The sequence below is a fragment of the Ovis aries genome, chromosome 12 (assembly GCF_016772045.2).
Source record: "Ovis aries strain OAR_USU_Benz2616 breed Rambouillet chromosome 12, ARS-UI_Ramb_v3.0, whole genome shotgun sequence".
NCBI lineage: Eukaryota > Metazoa > Chordata > Mammalia > Artiodactyla > Bovidae > Ovis > Ovis aries.
This window is the reverse complement of record NC_056065.1, coordinates 53,092,491-53,109,004: the sequence shown is the minus strand read 5'-3', so window position 1 is coordinate 53,109,004 and position 16,514 is coordinate 53,092,491. Positions and strand designations below refer to the sequence as shown.

Genomic DNA, 16,514 nt, shown 5'->3' with positions numbered 1-16,514 from the left:
TTAGAATGTACTCTGTATTCCTCTTTGTCTCCAATAGTATCTGAAAGAATCACTTATTTTGTATTGGATCCCATTTATACAGTTCAAAGGTAAAATTGAAATGGAAAAATTAATATTGTGTAAAGGAAACCTGAGTGAGGTTCATCCAGTGGTTTTGAAGGACCCTTAAAGACTGCAGAGGACCGAAGTGCCTAATAAAATTGTGTCTCTGTTCTTTGCTCTAGTTAGTTTTAATTATTTTGCTTTGTTTGTGAGTTAACATGACTGGCATGAAATCTGACCTAAAAGGAAACAAGAATCAGATAAGAGTGGGTTAATTGTTCTGGCTGTGTATGGTGGCTGTGGGCTCCCGTGAAAGTGGCCGCAGCTTGTGTGAGACACAGGAGCTGTGCTGCGGACACACCTGAAGGACACGTGTCTTCCACAGGGGCCACTTACGAGCGATCGTAAAGTGTTTGGGGAACTACAAAATGACCATTCAGTGGGACACCATATTTTGATTGTCTGGGCAGAAGAGGGGGTGTTTCTTTCGAGAGCTGTGGTCGTCTCGGTGCCTTGTGGTGAAGTTGGTGTAACGCCGGGGCACTCGGCACAGGCCTGAAAGATGTAATGGTCCCTCTGTGCCAGCCCCGGGCTCCTAGCAGAGCCTCTCCTCCGTTCATGCTTGTTGCCCTATACTGGCAGGGAGTTTACTAGACGTCTTTCCTTTTCAGTGTATTTCTACTTTGAAATTTTATTCAGGGGGGATTTTGTGTTGCAAGTTTGGAAATACCCGCTTTCATTCTGTTTTCAGTGTTTTTGCTGTGCTCTCCCCATTGCACATTCAAGGACTTACCCCGGAACTGGCAGCACACCCTTTTCCTGTGTGTGTTTCTTCATAACTGTGATTAAGGGCTGGTCCTCAATGCACAGGCTTTTTACATTCAAATACCAGTTTAGAATTCCACAGATTTTCAAGTATACACTTGCAGTCAGCCGTGAGAACAACGTCAGTTTTCCATCCCACACTGAGGGCTCAGCAGAATTTGCCGTTCGGTCATTTCCTGGAGCACAAGCCATTGTGCCATTCAGGGTGTGAAAGAGGCATGTGCTCCAAATCCTTTTCTTAGGACAAAGCTGCAGAGGCATACTGCTCTCGAGATTCTCCTGTTACAGCTCTTAATCCAGCAAACCCTTTATTGGGCTCACCTTCACTGGTCGGGACAACCCACTGGTGGCTTGTCAGTGGAACTGCATTTAGAGCTATTGCTGAGAGCTCATTTCCCCAGGCTGTAAGACAAAAAAAGACAAGGAAAGAGGTATATTTTCTGCTCCCTTCTTACCCATCTTTAGTCTTTGTGAGTCCCAAGGCATTTTTACATTCTCAGTACTGCTTTTAGAGCAACTTTTTTTTTTTTTTTTTTAAATACTGTATTCCCATTGCAGCCAGTTAAGGACATGTAAATAAGTGATGGAGAAGTAAAATAAAATTCCAGACCAAGTTTTTCCATTTACCATGAAAGTGATTAAAAGAGGAAAACGGTGCTGATTTCTCACATCCCATCTCTGCCACGCCACTCCAGGGAGAGCGTCTGTGCCCCTCCCAGCACATCCCTGCAGACCTCCCTAGTCGTCCTGTTGCTGTCTTCACATTTGTCCCACGGTCTCCCTGCCTTTTCTTAATCTTGGTCAGTTCATAGAAGGTTGTGTCGTGTCATTTATCTTCAGTTTTCTTATTTTCTAGGAACTTCCTGTAGAAAAGTCCCCCCAAACAGAACAAACCTTAATAATTGACTAAATATCTTGCATGCTCAACTTAGGATAAGCACTACGGCAAAGGATATGAAATCTACCAAGCTTCTGAGACCAGTTGAAGCTGACTCAAAAATCCTAACACACAGCTGATTGCCAGTGGGCTTCTTGTTACCGTGGGTAGAATCAGGCATGCACTCCTTCGCTGGAACCCAACCCGCAGGCTGGGCTCACAGATGCTTGAGATGCACAGCGGAGGGCGCTGTGAGACGGGCTGGCTGACCCAGCTCCTGGTCCCCGGGACTGGTGACTCAGACCTGAGTGTGGCCCTGGTTTTTGTCACATAGCAGAGAAAGGAACGATTTGAACCTGACCTTGCAAAGCAAGTTCTCTGTTTGATCAGGAGTCGACTGTAGATTTCAGGGGTGGCAGATTGGATGCACTCGTCTCATAATGTTCTGGTCACACACACCAGCTCTTGATGCCTTTCCTTTAAGTGAATTGTAGACAGAGGCATTGAGCTTCTTTCTTAGCCTGTCTCCTTGTTTGTTTGTTGTTTTTTAATCACAAGCCGATTGCCAGCATAATGGAGAGGAAACCAGATTGAATATGGACTCTTTTCTATGCCTCTTCCAGTGTCATGTTTATATATCCAAATGGACATGATCCTCTCAGATTATTATCTGGCACTAATTTATAACTGTTATATTGTTGGAAATGGTAGCTGTATGTCAGTGTGCAGGATACATCATCACAGGCTTGTGCAGATGTCTGTCTACACGTAAGTGTAAATGAATTTACATATCAGGTTTTACACTTCAGTCTCTAATAAGAGATTTAAAAAGCCCAACAAATTGGCCTGTTTCTGAGTTGTATAGGTATCATTTCTCCATGAATTATCTGCCTTCCCCCGATTAATGATTGAGTTGGTGGAAAATGGCTAGGTTTTATTCATGTTTTTTTTGTTGTTCTCAACTTTAAAAGTAATCTACCTCTTAAAATTTGTAGTTTAATACTTGTTTGGTGAATTTGTGCCACTTTAACCCTTTCACTATCATTCCCATTTTGTTACATTTCTGTTATGGGGACTTTATGTTGAAATATTGTATAAAGCATTTGTAGCAGTTTAAAAATAAAATATTTAAAATTATTTAAATTGTTTTGGACGCTTCAATTGTATTATATGTGATTTACATTTTACATTTTTGTTTGAGTTGTTAATCTGGAGAGTGTTCTTGTATTGAAGTTTGCTGTTAGTAATTTTATTCTTGTTGGAGAGTGATATAAAAGACTATTCTAAAGAAAACATTAAAATTTACAAAATGACATACAAAAGGGGTTGTCCTTTGATTTTAACCAATGTAGCCTTGAGAGAGAGAGAGAGAGGTTAATAATTATAGACAAGAGTGGTGTTTGCTATGTTTTCCCCTTCCAGCATGAAATAAATCATTTGAGCTTGTCAAATGTATGGAAAGGTTTTTTTATGCTGTTGCTAGCAAGCACTTCATGATGAGGGGAATTCAAATGATGCTTTTTATATCATTGTAACCAATAAAAAACTTTCTGAAAGCTGTGAAAGGACTGCATTTTGTACATCATTGGGGTCAGTTAAGGGGGAAAATGAAGGTGCACGTAGGAGGGGTGCTCACAGGCTGCGTCGCTGAAGCGCAGTGCTGAGCCCCCCAGCCCACCTCCTCCCACTTGTCTCTGCTTGGCATTGACTGAATATTTGTGAATTCATGTCGCTTTTATACCACCTCAAGGGTAGACATGCAGCCAGCCGCTGGTGCTAAGTGCATAGACAGAACTTAAGTTTGGTAAGAGTGAAATAATCACCCACGTGGAGTGTCAGCTTCCTTTGTATACTTGTGGCCTGTTCACTCTAGTCTGGAGACTTATTTTTATGGATCCGCAAAGAATGAAACAAAGAAGTTGTAACATTTGTATTAGGTTGCTATGAAATTGCTGTTTTTTTTTTGTTTTTTTTTTTTAAGATTAAAAATGGCTGAAACAGGCAGTTTCATAAAGTCCTCCATGGGTGTGCTTGTCCTGATACTTTTTATCTGCCTGTGTCCTTGCTGTTCAGGAAAGGATGGTAAAGCTGAAGGTGTGATCAGCCTCCCTCAGTGAGATGTTCACACTTGTGGCTTATGGATTCCCAGCTTAGAAAACCCTAAAAGGCTTAGGAGGCAGGTGTGTGGAAGGAAGAGGTGGAGGTGCAAAGCGGCTTTCAGCATTACCCCTGTAAATGCTCTAGAAGCTGAGCCCAGAACCCAAGGCGGAGCCCCGGGTGCTGTGAGCTGGAAGGGGCGCTGCTCTGGGAGCTGGGAGTGGGTGTCCCTCTAGGCCCCTGGCAAAAACCACCTCCATCCCCCTCCTTCGTGGCTTAGCCTTGGGCAAGTATTTTGCCTTGCCCAGAGTGAGGAGTGGGCAAGATGGTCTCCCGAGTTTTCCTTCTAGCAGGAACTCCTTCCAGGCTGTGTATGCTTACATATTTCCCATCGGCTCTGAAAGAGCCGGGTGAGGGCTGTCATGTCCCCCTGGATGTGGGAATCAATCAAGTGAGGGTCCCCAAGAAGGCGCTCAGGTCCCTCCACAAGAATGGCTTAGGGTTTAACTCTTTGTGGAGTTGAAAATTTTTTTAAGCTATTAACTAAAACCTTATGTCCCTGCAGCTGTTTGGGAGCATCTGGCAGTGTCTAGGTTGGCTCTTTTAATTTGGATGTTACCAGTACTTTCTCGGAGAAGGCAATGGCAGCCCACTCCAGTACTCTTGCCTGGAAAATCCCCTGGATGGAGGTGCCTGGTAGGCTGCAGTCCATGGGGTCGCTAAGAGTCAGACACGACTGAGCGACTTCACTTTCACTTTTCACTTTTATGCATTGGAAAAGGAAATGGCAACCCACTCCAGTGTTCTTGCCTAGAGAATCCCAAGGACGGGGCAGCCTGGTGGGCTGCCGTCTGTGGGGTCACACAGAATCAGACACGACTCAAGTGACTTAGCAGCAGCAGCAGTACTTTCTAGCACAGTTTTTTACAAAAATCACAGTAAATTACTGAGTACCAGGCTGTGTTCTAGATACACATTGTGTCCAGTTTACATCAGTGGACAAAAATCCCCACTTTTGTGCAGCTTGCATGTGATGCCTTTCTCCAGTTTTTACTACTTCAAAACCTCTCTCACTTCGTCATAGTTCTCCCAAGGCTCGGAGGCCAAGAAGATGCTTCTAAATATTTGAGTGTGGATATTTAGATAACTGGAAACTTTTAATACGTTAAAGCAACTCTTCTAAAATTAATCTCACAGTGCATTCGATGAGATGGTTAGATAGCATCACTGACTGAATGGACATGAATTTGAGCAAACTCGGAAATACTGGAAGACAGAGGAGCCTGGTGTGCTGCAGTCCATTGGATCGCAAAGAGTCAGACATGACTAAGTGATTGAACAACAGCAAATACATTCGTTATTTTATTTCTGTGTATTTTGGCTTGCTATCTGGCCTCACTTTGAATGGATGGACTTACCATTAGAAACATAAAGGACACTTTGCCTTGAAAGTGGGTTAGAGTACAGATGGGTGAGGAAAGGCTGTAAAGTGAAGAAAGTGTTAGCTCAGTCTGTCCAACTCTGCAACCCCATGGACTGCCAGGCGCCTCTGTCCGTTGGATTCTCCAGGCAAGAATACTGGAGTGGGTTGCCATTCCCTTCTTCAAGGGATCTTCCCAACCCAGGGATCAAACCCAGGTCTCCTGCATGGCAGACAGATTCTTTACCGTCTGAACCACCAGGGAAGCCCCAAGGAAAGGTTGACTTGGATATAAAAGCCACAGTTAAAGTAGTCCAGAGATGAGGCTAAGAATTGAGGGAAATGGTCTGCAATTTCTGTCATTCAGTTTTGGAGACATTGCCATGGCCTCCTCTCTCCCTGGCCGCATGAACCCTGCTGCTGCTGCCCTTTTGGGGTCCAGTCTCTGTGAATGTCCTGATACAGCACTACTTAGGGGAGTGTGTTCAGGAGCCTCCAGATGGTTATCAGGCCCCAGCTCAGCACTTCTCAAACTTAACACAGAGGTGGCACTCAAGCTCCCAGCTCCAAGGACGTAAAACCAGCCTTTTAAGTAAAGTGAGACCTCCTTGCAGTGGGTCCTGGGTAGTGTGTCAGGTCATCATCCCAGGTGACTTCAGTGCACACTGAAGAATTTCAGAGTTTATATGGGAAAAATAATGACTGTGTAGCTCTGGCACCCCACTCCAGTAGTCTTGCCTTGGGAGAATCCCATACGGAGGAGCCTGCTAGGTTGCAGACCATGGGGTCGTGAAGAGTCGGAAACGACTGAGCGACTTCACTTTCACTTTTCACTTTTATGCACTGGAGAGGGAAATGGCAACCCACTCCAGTGTTCTTGCCTGGAGAATCCCAGGGAAGGAGCCTGGTGGGCTGCCGTCTATGGGGTCGCACAGAGTAGGACAGGACTGAAGCGACTTAGCAGCAGCAGCAGGTCTTAATTGCTGAACTACTTGTGTGTTCTCAACATTGGCAGAATAGGTACTAACAGCATTGTTCACGTTTTCTGAAAGCTGGGGGTCTGGTCTTGAGCCTGGGCTATATGCCTGCAGGAGACAGAGGTGATAGGTCCCCAGGGGGAAAGGAATGGTCAGGCTGTTGTGCAGTTTCTTGCTGAGCACGTTGCTCAGAGGCCCCTCTTGGGGCCCCACCTTCTTGGTGCCTTGACCCTTTCCTGGGAGTTTGCCTGCAGGATGTAAGGCCTTAAATACGGCAGTGCTGTGGGATTTTAAAAAAGAAGAAATACATATTGGTGAAAATAATGACATCTGTATCACCGTTGAAATTCTTTATAGACGAAAATGTCTAGTACTCAAAAAACAAACGTTGAATGGAACAGAACCTGAGGTTTGAGTGAGTGTGTGATAAGGACAATGTGAAGCTGCTCATCCCTTCAGGCAAATGCCCACCCAGAGTCCTGTTTGAGGGCCACCCAGCACAGCTCCATGCCACCCGCTGCCATCCATTCCCTGCCTCCAGCCACACCAGTGCCCCTGCGTTCTCCCACTCCCCTCCCTCGTGCCTCTTCCTCTCCAGAAGGTGATGGAGGTGGTCTGATAAGCCCTGCGGTGAAGCTGACAGTTTCCAGGTGCTTGCTTTGTGTGAACTGCTGTGCAGAGCATTTTCCAAACTTGACAAGAACCCCATGAGGTGGGTATCATTTACAGATGGGGGAACAGACACCAGGAACGGAGAGTGATTTTTGTTCAGAGGTCACACAGCTCACAAGTGGAAAGCTAGGATTGGAACTGCCTCCAAGCTTAACACCTTCCTGTTGATTTATAATTTTTTTTTTTTTAAGCTTCATTTTCTCTAAATGTAGAATACAGGACTTGCTAGTGTCTCTAATGAGGGCTTTTCAAGCATCAGTGAGCAGGTAGAACCATCCCTTCTGGGTAAGGCTTCTTCCTGGTGCAGCAAGACTTGATAGTGTGGAACCGCTCACGGGAACACATGTGGTTTCACTTTTTTAACCGTGGGCCATGCTTCTTCCTCCATCGTAGAGCTTTCAGGTCCACTTGGCTTCATGGTGGTGGTTTAGTTGCTAAGTCGTGTCTGACTCTTTGCAACCCCATGAACTGTATGTAGCCCGCCAGGCTCCTCTGTCCATGGGATTTCCCAGGCTAGAATACTGGAGTGGGTTGCCATTTCCTTCAACAGAGAGTCTTCCTGACCCAGGGATCAAACTCACATCTGAATTGTAGATGGATTATTTACCGATGAGCCACCAGGGGACCCCAGTTGGCTTTTTAGATCAGTCTGATTAGTCGACAGAACTCTGTTTAATAATAATAATGTTCTTTGATTTTGGAAGTGGTTCTAAACCAGGGTCCCCTGGTTCACCATGAGTATTCTCAGATGTCATGTGAGAACCTTGACCCGTTTGGCCAGAATCAGAGTTGCTTGGGGCTTACCTTGCCATGTCAGCACATTGTCCATTGAGTGCAAAGAAAGAAAGTGAAGTCGCTCAGTCGTGTCCAACTCTTTGTGACCCCACGGACTGTAGCCCACCAGGCTCCTCCGTCCATGGGATTCTCCAGGCAAGATTACTGGAGTGGGGTGCCATTTCCTTCTCCAGGGGATCTTCCCAACCCAGGGATTGAACCCAGGTCTCCTGCATTAGAGGCAGATGCTTTAACCTCTGAGCCACCAGGGAAGCCCCTATTGAGTGCAAAACGAAAGGTTAAGTTTTTGTCAAAAGTTATTTTTAAAATATTGGAGCTTGAAGGGTGTGTAGGGTTTATTTACTTTCTGGATTAAAAATAAGAATTGGGGGAAAAAACATTGTGACGCTACAGTAAATTATCAGCTGCTGCAATAATGACATTCGGTTGTGAACCATTAAAGGACTTGGGAACAGTTTTATTAAACTGGCTGAACCACTGGGGTGATAGGATTAGTATGAGCTTCTGTTTTCTGCCTTATTTGGGCCAGCTGAATTCTGTTTCAACTGTCTCTTACAGAAAGCAACCTGAAATTTAGGCGGATGGTCCAGAGAACATAGAAGCTTTGAATGGAATAAGTTCATGCCTGAATATGCCTTCACAGGTCCAGCTTATAACCCACAGCAGGATGCCAAACAAAGAGCCGATGTTTTTGAAAATTCCTTGATAGATGCTACCCGGGTTACTCAGTAGGGTGTCATTTCAATATTGACAGAAAGCTACAGATAGAGTTGAAAGTATTGCTTTATGTCCTGAATCAGAACATATTTAAGTATATTTCCATGTCAGTGTTTAGACAAGAGCCTACTGTATGACAGTGTTATGTTTAGATGACCTCTTGAGTCTTAGCATTAAATCTAAGTGTAAATTTTAAGTGGGAAACATTTTTAAATGACCTAGAGTTTGTTTCACACATAAGTTAATAATAGAAGGGAGGTTAGGCTTTAGGATACAATTCTGGCCTTTTTTTTTTTTTTTTTTTAAGTAGAATTTAAATTGAAAATTGCATTTGTGTCAGAACTTAATACCTGCCAAAAATATAACATTTTAACATTCTCTATTGGAATGAAGTTATTTAAAACTCATGTGGATTCAATTTTCCTTGCAGTAACATTCTCTTCTCACTTGCTTTTTATAATCACATCCAATCCTTGCCAGCCCAGCTCAAGTTTAGGGACATTTTCAGATGGCTTCTATTTCCAAAGCTATTATTGGGCCTGTGAATTCAGGCACATTTTCCTATAGTGATTCAGTCAGCCAGCCATTCAGAAAACAGCTTTCACGGTCAGTCTGATCAGGAAGGTGTTGGTCAGTAGATCTGACAAACTTTGTCCCATATACAGCAGTTTTCAGAGGACCCTTAGGGTGTAACTGGACACCATGGAGGAGCTGAGGGTATTCCTGGCTGTTTCTTCCCTCCCGGCACTAACTCCCAGGAAGCTCTCCCACCACCTGAGGAAGAACAGTTGCCCTCATTTACAGAGAAATCGATCGAGTCTGACAAGGACCACATCACCTGCATTCTGCCCCACTGCAGTAAACGATTCTGAACCCCGCTGGTTCCAGCTCTTTGCTGCTGTGTGAAACCATCAAATTCACTGGGGTTTTACGTAAATGGGCTTCCCAGGTGGTGCAGTGGCAAAGAATCTGCCTCCAAGTGCAGGAGACTCAGGCGACACGAGTTCAATCCCTGCGTCAGGAAGGTCCCCTGGAGGAGGAAATGGCAACCTGCTCCAGTGCTGTTGCCTGGAGAATCCCATGGACAGAGGAGCCTGGTGGGCTACAGGCCATGGGGTCGCAAAGAGTCAGACATGGCTGAGCACACACATCCTTTGTAATCACTGCATTCCCCAAGTGACTGGTGCTGATGCCATCATGCACAGGGGTTCTGCTGGGGAGAAGTTGGGGAGCATGCCGGAAATAAACATTGGCCTTGAATGCCTAGCTATCTGGCTGCTAATTCCCTGGGTTCCACGTGTCACGGGTAGGACAGGCCACTGGCTGAGCCCGGGGCCTAGTCTGTGAGTGGCTGGACCCGAGGAGGTGGCATGTCTTCCTATGAGGCTGACGGCTCTGGTGGTGATGGTGACCACTGTCGCTCAGTGATGACTTGAGTCCTCACAATGATAGAGCTGGGGAGGCCCCACTGAGGAAACGGATGGGATGTAGTGACCGTCCGTGGTGGAAAGAGCCGGAACGTGGCAGGTGATGACTGCTGAGGAACTCGGAACAAGTTGCTGAAGAAACTGCTCATGCTTTCCAAGGCCTGGGAAGAAAAAGATTTCTTTATGGAAACTGACAAACCTCAGCTTAGCTTATAGTTGTTTCAGAGAAACACTCCCGAAGGCCCTCAGATGGTCCTAGCTCTCCATCTGGGCCCCCAGGCACAGCGAATGAGCCTGGAGCACCTGAGGATGCAGAGGTACCCAGGGAGCTCTGGATGCCTGGCCTCCCAGGGCCCCTCAGGGTTTTGCTGTGACTTCATTTCAGGCACTGGGATGTAGCTAAGGACACTGACTGGGCCCAGACCCGGAGATGCTTATCACCTGTCCATCCCGACCTGAAGTACTGCCCTCGTCCCTCCGTCTCCTCCCTCTGCTCTTCTGTTCTCAGAGGCCCTTCGCTCATTCATACATTCTTTTCTTGATTTGTTAGCTTGGTTTACTAAATGTGCCCCCTCCTAGAATGAAAGTTCTCCCTGAGCAGGAGCTTCAGTGTGTTCACTGATGGATCTCCAGCATCTCCCACACTGCCTGCCAGGTAGCAGCTGCTCAATAAGTGTTTGTCAAATGGATAAAATGTTTGATCCTGGCTTCGTCCCCTTATTAGCTCTGTTAGCCTTAGGCGAGTTCCTTAACCTCTGAGCCCCAGCTTTCCTTTCTGTAAATAGCAATAACAGTCCATCTGACCAGGAAGGATGGTTGTGAAGATCACAGGTGTGCCTGCCCTTGTGTGGGTTGCTCTTACCTCTGGAATCTCAATTTGAATCTGACTCACGGTTGGGGCTGGTGCTCAGGTGCAAAGGGCTGGACTTTGGGCAACGATGAGGTTCCATGGCCGCACGGGTCGTGGTGGCCAGAACCTTCCTTCATCATATCTTGCCTCCACCAGACAAGGAGCTCAAGTGGCTGTCACCCTGGCTTCTGCTGCCCGTCACCCTGGGGCCCTTTGCTGTGCCTTAAGCAGGCCTGTACTTCACGTACTGACTGTTGCTCAGTTGCTCAGTCGTGTCGGACACTTTGCAGCCCCATGGACTGCAACACGCCAGGCATCCCTGTCCGTTACCAACTCCCAGAGCTTGCTCAGACTCGTGTCCATTGAGTGGATGATGCCATCCAACCATCTTGTCCTCTGTCGCCCCCTTCTCCTGACTGTAGCTGCTTCCCCTTCTCCCATCAGATAATGAGCCATAAAATGAAATCATGTTTCAGATCATAGTGGGAGAAAAAAAATTGTCATCCCCCTGTGTAACTTATTTTCTGTCGGTTTTGAATTTCAAAGTTAAAGTGTAAATTTTTAAAAGCTGAGTTTGGAAGAAAACACTTCATTAGCTCTGTGAAAGAATGAAAATTTAACGAAGGGACCCCAGTTCACTGAAATGAGAAGGATGGTCACTGATGTTTCAAAGCACTTGATGCCCACTGTTTTCAGGGCTTTACACATACTGCCCCATTTAATCATTGTACCAACACTATGAAATACTTTTATATTTCCCATTTTACAGATGGGGAACCTCCAGCACAGAGGTTATGTGGCTTGTTAGTACCCAGCTGCCCAGGTGTGGACAAGAAGCACCAGCTAATTTGAAGGAATTAAAACTTGTGCTTGAGGTGAACGAAAGTCTTGGTCTTTTCTGCGTTTGTGCTCAGTCATGTCAGACTCTGAGACCCTATGGACTGTAGCCCGCCAGGCTCCTCTGTCCATGGGATTCTCCAGGCAAGAACACTGGAGTGGATCGCCATGCCCTCCGCCAGGGGATCTTCCCAACCCAGGGACCAAACCTGAATCTCCAGCGTCTCCTGCACTGGCAGGTGGTCGGTCCTTCCTGGTCAAGTCCGATTTGTATGTTCTCGGGAGACCACGCTGAGCAGTCTCAGCCAGCTTGGGTGTGAGGAGCCACCTCGTCTGCCAGCTTTGTTGGAGGATGAGCAGATCGAGGCACCAGAGGATTAAACCTTGCTCCCTGGCATCAACTTTTTAGTTTTTTTTTTTTTCTGTTTTCATAGGAGTCTTTCCAAGCCATGGTTGGCAAGTGGGTTTGGGGTTTCCATCTGTGCAAGGGGAGCAGCTGCCAGGGGTGCCATGAGCAGGATTCCAGGCAGGGTCACGCTCAGGGATCCGGGCCGGGCCGAGTGCCCGGTGTCCGTCTTGGACACAGGAAGGGGGATGACTCTATGCACAGGCGTTTTGCTGTCAGGTCTAATGAAGCTACTACTTCCCTCACTTTTAAAAGTTGCCCGGAACATCATTTCACCTTTCCTGGAAGGCTCAAGGTGATTAGCACCTTGTATTTTGTGGTGGTGAAGTGACACCCTCAGAGTTCGGGTGTGCAGGACCCAGAAGCTTGAGATGCATGTGGCTCAAGTATTTTTGGAGAAGGTTGTGCCTCTCACCATCTACTTTTTCACCTGTTTGTGGGTATCGTCTGTACTTCCTGGCAGCCTTTAAATAGTGTCTGATCATCGTGGGCTGGGAAGTCGGACAGGGGCCCTGTTGATGTGGTATGTAAATAAGGAGGTTGTGTGTGCTCAGTCATGTCTGACTCTTGGCGACCTCATGGACTGTAGCCATGAACACTCCTCTGTCCATGGGATCTCCCAGGTAAGAATACTGGAGTGGGTTGCCACTTCCTACTCCAGAAGGATCTTTCTGACCTAGGGATAGAATCTGCGTCTCTTGCATCTCTTGCATTGGCAGGCGGGTTCTTTACCACTAGCATCACCTGGGAATCCTCTAAAGAGGCGCTTAGGACCTGAGAACACCCAGGGACCTCCCTAGTAAGCAAAGTGCACTGCAGAGAGGGGAGCGTTGAGTGTAAAACACACTGAACTTGAACAGCAGACTGCTTGCTTGCTTTTAAGCTCACAAAAGCACATGTTCTACACGTGGAGAGAATCAAAGGAATGTTCTGGTGACAGGGCACACAATTAGTTCCTCAGCAAAAGTTTGTCGCAGGAGAAGCACCTTAATTCTGCATTAAAGGTACATCTTTTTTTTGGCCATTCCTGTGGTATGTGAATTCTTAGTTCCCTGCTGAGGGATTGAACTCAGGCTCCCTACACTGGAAGCATAGAGTTTTAACCAAACTGGACCACCAGGGCAGTCCCTGCACCTTGATCCTTACCCGATGCCTCTGTCCTGTAATCTCTGTTTGGGATAAATGTTTTATTTGGTGCCAAGTGCTCACAGGTGATTGAATCTGTAAGGAAACGCCTGGATATTCGTTCCATCCCAGAACTTGCCGCCCAGGCTGCTGGCCCTGCCTGTGGACTGGCTTTTCCTCTTTAATTCATGATATTCCTCCAGAAGTTTTTCAGAGTTTCTCTTATAGTCAATGCATGGGCTTATAGGTGTTGTCTCCTCCTACCTCCTTCATTCACGTTTAGACTCCTGTGAATGAATTTTAACCAGTGAGTTTGGTGAGAGGAAGCCTGGGTTAACTTGGCCTTCACAGAGGGGCTAGTTCCTTTGATGTACCTCAATAGATTGGCATCAGATACTGTAGTTGATTTGTTGGTTCTGTGAAGTTACTTCATCACAATAATTAACACTAGTGTTAATCATTTATAGCCTTAAAAATGAAGAAATTTTAGTTGTTTAGCCCATTGGTGCTGGCCAGTGGCAGGTGTTCCATTAGGTAAAGTTCTGAATCTGGCTGGGCAGGTGCTTAGAGGGGAGAGTAGTTTGCTAGTCTGGTAGGTATTGTCTAGTTAATTTCAGCCTGAGGTGGTAAATTTCCTGTGTTTCCAGCTGTGTGAAGGGCACCTAGTTTGGATTATTTCACCGGGATGTTCACTTAGGGGACCACCTGCATCAGAAAACCACCTAGGAGGCTTATTAAGAATTCCAGACATACTAAACCACCATCTTTGGTGGGGGTGGGTGGTGGGTCTTTGAAGTCTTCATTTTTATCAACTTCTCCAGTGAGTCTTACCCAGACTTCAGAGTTCCCCTCTGGGTATTGTAAAGGGGGGAAAAGAATGACATGATATCACCACATCTCATCATTTCGTTTGCTTCTGGTTTTCATTTTTAATTATTTTCCTTTGCTTTTGCAGTCTTTTTGATATATTCATGACATTTTTCATCTCTGAATGCTTATATAATAAAACACCCTGTGACAGATGAGCCAGGGCCACCTGAGAATTAGGGTCACTTCGAGGGTCAGAGCCGAGGTGACCCTTGAGGATCCCATGCCTTGGTCATTGTTGCTCTTCGTGTATCTTTTTGAGGGGAATATATGACCTTAGGTCATTAGGTATCACACAGAGCCCTGCTGGTGCGGTGTTCACTCCACCCTGCACCTACTGCAACACCCAGCACACAGTAGGTACTTAGCGTTGTTGTTGTTTAGTCGCTAAGTCATGTCTGATTCTTTTGTGACCCCAGGGACTGTAGTCCACCAGGCTCCTCTGTCCTTGGGATTTCCCAGGCAAGAATACTGGAGCGGGTTGCCATTTCCTTCTCCCGTGGATCTTCCTGACCAAGGGAACGAACCTGTGTTTCCTGCATTGGCAGGCGAGTTCTTTACCGCTGAGCCACCAGGGAAGCCCCAAAACAAGGTCCTCCTCCCTGTCTCCGGTTTTACTTCGGACATCTACCAAGGAGTCCCTCTCAAGTAGAGCCTCTACAGTACATGGCCATGGATGGCTTCTCTTGCATGTTTTGTTATTTTGCTCAAAATGAGGAACGCCTCCTTCCTCCGAGAGCCTAAACGCTGTTTGGTTTCACGATGCCACACTCGCTTGACAGGGCTGTGCCAAACAAAGCTATTGCCCAGACTGGACTCAGAGCACCTCTCACCTGGGCTGTTTCTCCATCTCACCCGTGAGCCAGAGCTTCTGTGTAATGGGATCCAGCCAATGGAGTCAGAGGGCTGCACACAAGCCCTTGAGGAGGGCAGCACAGAGTTCTCTCGTTTGCAGGTCATCAAGTCACATGTTCACCGTGACCTAAGGAATCATTGGAGTGGGTGCACTTTGCAGAGACAGGAGCCAGAGGGTGGGGTGGTGCCAGACATCTTTCTGAACTGCTGTTAGGATCCCAGCTGTGGATAAAACGAGATAAGAGCCGAGGCTCGGTTGTCGTTTAACCAACCCGGCATGTGAATGGATGCTCCTCACTCCCCCGGTGACACAGGGAGCACCATGCCCTTGGATGCCCAGCTTTAAATGGAGCCAGGAGTCAGCTCTATTTGTCTCCAAACCTGTTTATGCCACTGTTTTAACAATGTTTTATAATAATACAAACATAATCGTGTATGGCTTCCCCGGTGGCTCAGTGTTAAAGAATCTGCCTGCGAAGCAGGAGATGCAGCAGGAGTGGCGGGTTCGATCCCTGGGTCAGAACGATCCCGTGGAGGAGGAAATGACAACCCACTCCAGTATTGCCTGGGAAATCCCATGGACAGAAGAGCCTGGCAGGCTACAGTCCATGGGGTCGCAAAGAGTCAGACATGACTTGAGTGACTAAAAACACTCAACAACAACGATTGTGGTTATAATAAACATAGTAATAAATATGCCAGTATTATTGGATGTGTATGATTTAATTAAATAGTATCCAAGCCTATGAAATATGAACATAGAGTTTTTTTTTTTTTTTTATGAAAAGCAAATTTGGATGCTGAGAAAGGCTCGTGGTAATTTGCTTAAAAACCTACCATCCAATTAGATGTGGGTGAGAAACGTTGAAAAATTCACATAAAGACAGAAACATTTTGCACTCAAGTTGCTCTTAAAAATTTCTTTAGTTCCTGCTCCACTTGAAGCAGCAAGTGGAGAACAGTAACTGTGTGATGCATTATCGGTGTGGTTTAGTTAAGAAAGATGGTAGACCTTGGCCCTTCATTCATTCATTGATTCATTCATACACTCACTCCAGAATGCAGGGCCAATGCCGGCTGCCGCACGTTGGGCACTGTTCCAGGAGGATGTCCTAGTGAGCAGAACTGACAAAATTCCCCACCCTCGTGGAACTCCCGTCCCACTGGGAGAGACAGACGGTGAACAAGCAAGTAACTGTATAGAGTGTCAGCTGATGAGTGCTGTGGGGAAAAGTGAAATGGAAAGGGGAGCAGAGTATTAAGTGAAATGAGGGCTACCATGTAAATGCATCCTGACTGTAAAGGGACTATATGTATACCTAGAGAGAAGAGGGGGTGGGGAGGGAGAAGGGAAACGACGCCTGTGGACATAGGGCAGGAAAGCCCTTGGCAGAGGGGACAGCAAGTGCAAGGGTCCTGAGGTAGCAGCATCTGTGCTCAGGGGACCAGGTCACAGGGAGGACCAGGAGAGGAGTACAGGGAGGTAACCAGGGGCCAATTCATATTGGCTCATGCAGTTCTTGGGAAGATTTTGCTTTTATTCTGAGTGAGTGGGAGTCATTGAAAGGTTTTGAAGGGAAGAGTCAGATGATATGACTTGCTTTTTGAAAGAATCACCCTGGCTGATGTGTTAAGAATAGGCTGAAAGGGGCCAATAATAGAAATACTAGGAGGTGCGCACAATAACGCAGGGAAGAAACAGTGGTGGTTGGACTAGAATGTAGC

General features: G+C 46.4%; 1 protein-coding gene across 6 annotated transcripts in view; it reads left to right on the top strand.

Annotated features, from left to right (window-relative positions):
• PRDM2 (PR/SET domain 2) overlaps window positions 1-16,514 on the top strand; it is a 131,912-nt gene that overhangs the window by 94,163 nt on the left and 21,235 nt on the right. The window lies entirely within an intron of this gene.